This window comes from Oryza sativa, chromosome 3 (assembly GCF_034140825.1).
Source record: "Oryza sativa Japonica Group chromosome 3, ASM3414082v1".
In the NCBI taxonomy this organism is placed as follows: domain Eukaryota; kingdom Viridiplantae; phylum Streptophyta; class Magnoliopsida; order Poales; family Poaceae; genus Oryza; species Oryza sativa.
The window spans coordinates 11,276,357-11,280,559 of record NC_089037.1 but is presented as its reverse complement, the minus strand read 5'-3'; positions in this window follow the sequence as shown (position 1 = coordinate 11,280,559).

The window sequence follows — 4,203 nt, the reverse complement described above, 5'->3', positions numbered from 1 at the left end:
AGATTTGAGGTAAAATCTCACTTTTAGCAAAAACAAGATTGCAAGTAGGCGGTTTTAAAAATAAATGCGGAAGCTAAAACAAAACAGGGTCGGATTGTCTGATATCAGGTCGGATAGTCCTATGTGATCAGATAGTCTAAACTGAGATCAGACTATCTGACCTGCACAACAACAATACAAACAAGAGAACAACCTAAGAGATCTAGATTCAATCCACAAGCAAAGAGGAGAGCTCGACCAACAACAATATTAGCATAGCACAAAGCAATGGAACAAGAAGGTAAAGAAAGTGAGGATATCACCGAGGTTTATGCTCCGATGTATTTCCCGGAGTTCAAATCCTTGAGGGGATTCTAGTCTCCGTTGAGGGGCTCGCAAAGAGCCGGGTCTTTTTCAACCCTATCCTCGTGAGGTTGCACAAATGCACTCCTCCTTCCACTAAGGGTATCTCTTTCCTTGCGGAGGTGAGATCCGGCCTTCACAAACTTCTCTTGGCCAACCACACGTAGATCGGTGGCCCAAGAACGACACCTAGCCGTCTAGGAGTTCTCAACCTCCAAGAGTAATAAACACCACACAACTCTTGGACAAATCCTAGTGCTCAAGATTAAGAGAAACACATACTAGGCTCCCAAACTCCAAATTCACACACAAAGATCCAAGTCACAAAGAACAAGGGAGATTTGAGATAGAGAGGGAGAGAGCTCAAAAATCCAAAGCACTTAGCACAAAGCTCAACGCTCTTAATAGTACGGCTTCCTAAACTCAAATTTAAAAAGCAAAGTTAAACCAATAGGAGTACCTTCACATCATATTGTTTCTTCACTTGGAGGGTTACCAACGTCAAGGCCATTTGATCATCGGGAAGATCTCATCTTCTTGATCTTTGACATTTCATCTTCTATTTCTCAAATGATTGATGCGGATAATCCATGGCTTCAAATGGCCTCGCACGGTTCATCACGACACAGTCTTCACTCGCCCTTCACCACCGGTTTCGGTTCATCGGCCCCAAGCCCCTTGCTTGCCCTTCACCACCGCATGGTCCATCGCAGCTGAGCGTCACTTGCGCTTCACCGTCTTGCCATAGGTAGTCACTTCATACCCGCATCTTCAATATCTTCTCTTTAATTCTCATCCATCTATAAGTACATTTCCTAGCTTCTTCATCGGACTAATCATTTGCTTATACACTCAATAAGCGCATTAGTCCCTTAATCGCTTGTCATCAATTTACCAAAACCCACTAAGGGCATAGATGCTCTTTCAATGCCTATCGACCGGCCGAACCTACGAAACACCAAACTCCTGAATCCTGATCCAATCTGGACACACAATGACTGACGAAAAACTACGGCAAAAACATCTTAAACTTTTATAATAGTAGAGATAAGTCCATTTTACACCCTCTAAGTCTTTAGTTTGTCTAAAACACACCTCACAACTTTAAAACCGGACATCTGACCCCTACAACTTTTAATACCGTGCAAAAAACCACCTGGTGTGGTTTTCTACACTGTTTTTGTGCACTAGGATGCCACCTGTATAGATTAGCTAGCCCCACATGTCAGTCCGGTTCTCCTTCTTTCTCCTCCCCACTCTCTCCCCCCTTCGGCATGCGCGCATGGATTATCCCTCTGCCTAGCGAGGACCGCCGCACACCCATCGACAAGCTCGCTGCGACGGTCCTATCTCATCCCTTGCGGAGCTGCAAATTCGCCGCCTGCAAACACCGTCCTCCAATGCCCATTCCACCACCGTGGAGGATAACAGCCGCAACCAAATCGAGCTCCAACACACAATGACTTAATCCTGATCCAATCTGAACACACAATGACTGATGAAAAACTACGGCAAAAACATCTTAAACTTTTATAATAGTAGAGATAAGTCTATTTTACACCCTCTAAGTCTTTAGTTTGTCTAAAACACACCTCACAATTTTAAAACCGGACATCTGACCCCCTACAACTTTTAATACCGTGCAAAAGACCACCTGGTGTGGTTTTCTACACTGTTTTTGTGCACTAGGATGCCACCTGTATAGATTAGCTAGCCCCACATGTCAGTCCGGTTCTCCTTCTCCCTCCTCCCCATACTCTCTCTCCCCTTCGGCATGCGCGCATGGCTTATCCCTCTGCCTAGCGAGGACCGCCACACACCCATCGACAAACTCGCTGCGACGGTACAGAGCTGCAGATTCGCCGCCTGCAAACACCGTCCTCTAATGCCCATTCCACCGCCACAGAGGATGACAGCCGCAACCAAATCGAGCTCCAGCACCTACGGCGGTGGTGGTGGAGGCGGCAATGGGGGCGGCGTTCTCCAGCGAAGGCAGAGGCGCAGGGACGAAGTAGCTCCGAGTGGAGAGGTGGAGCTCGCCGAAGATACATGCGCGGGGATGAGCTCGAGCGCCATGACCACCGCGAGTTTGGCGCACCCATCCGCTGAGCTTGGCGGAAGCAAGCTCAAGCTTTACTCAATGAGCAGCGGGCTCGCCTCCATCAGACTGTGGTCGGTGCGACCGGCGTCTACGAGCTAGCTCTGTCATCGTTGGCCGCCTAGCTCCTCCTCTGCGAGCTCCGTTCTGTTGCCGCAGACCGGTCCGTTCTCTGGCTCAGTCGAGTACTACCCCTGCTCCTGCTCGTGCTTGTGCTAATCCGTCGTCTCCTGCTCAGAGGCGTGGAGGCCGAAGAGCTTTAGCCTTGGGATTGACATGCTAATGACTGCAAAGATGGGCAGCTAGCAGCACAAAGTACTAGCTTGCCGAGATTAGTAAGGCAGCGTTTGTTTGGAGTACATTGAGGGAGAAAGCACCCCGTTTTCGGCACGCACGCTTCCTAAACTACTAAACGGTGCGTTTTTAAAAAAAATTTCTATAGGAAAGTTGCTTTAAAAAATCATATTAATCCATTTTTAAAATTTAAAATATTTAATACTCAATTAATCATGAGCTAATGACTCACCTCGTTTTGCGTATCTTCCCAATCTCCTCAATCCCCCTCTCCTTAAACACACCCTAATAGTAGTATGAGTAGTTGTGATAGACAGGAGAGGAAATAATTTAAAAATATACGTTTTTTTCCGTGGAATTTGCATGAAAATGCTGAATATAAGACGATTTACAAAAGAGTACTGTTACACGTACTAAAATTTTCTTACAAAACTTTTACTAATAAATTTCTCAACCGTTTGATTTAACTAGATGAAAGTTGTAAGAAATCTAGATTTACTCATAGCTTGACAAATCAGAGTTTGTAAACATTTTGTAAGAAAAATTTAGTACGTATAGACTTTTCCTTTATAAAAATATACCACTGTCGCGGTTTGGTTTAGCGAGAACGCGGCGTCGCACGGGGGATGTGCGAGAACGAGAGCGGTATCGCTGTTTAGATAAGCGAGGACGAAGTGCCGGCGGTCTCGCGGCTTGGAGTAACGAGAGCGTCAGCACTCTCGCAGTATGCGTTAGCGAGTGCGATGGGGCCAGCGTTGCTACCAGTTTCGCGGCGCCGAAACGTGAGAGCGGCGGCGGTCTCGCGCCTGGGAAGTGCGAGAGCGAGCGGGTGCCGCGGGCCTATGAAAGCAACGACGGGACGCGCGTTCTCGCACGAAGGTAATGCGAAAGCGCCGCGCAGTCTCGCGCGGTGGGAATGCGATAGCGCCACGCGGCGGTCTCGCGGAATGGGAATGCGATAGTGCACAGCACAGGCTCGCCCCTGCGCCGAACACGAGCGATGTGACAGCGCTGTCGCTTGTCTGATTTGCGAGACCGCGCTTCGCTTTCCAAATTAGCCAGACGGAATCAGTAATGTACTGATTATTAAGTTAATTACAATTTTATATTTGCATGAATTAACAACATGTGATAATAACATTTGTTTTAAGGCTCGTTAGTAAATATATATGAGAAACCTTCTGTATATGTACTAGAAATATAACTACCATTATTTAAACTTTTCATTTGTTAGACACAACATTGGCCATCTATATAAAATAAAAAATCACATGAGCTACAAATTAATTGTAACTTACAATTAGTACAAATTAATTGTAACTTTAATTTAATTTTTTTTACCATATAAATTAATTATGTCTATCTAATTTTTAAACCCGAACCGACTCTAACCCATATAACAGAAACTACCTCTGTTATTATTATCCTACTTAATAATAATATACTATACATTATTAATATTTTATATT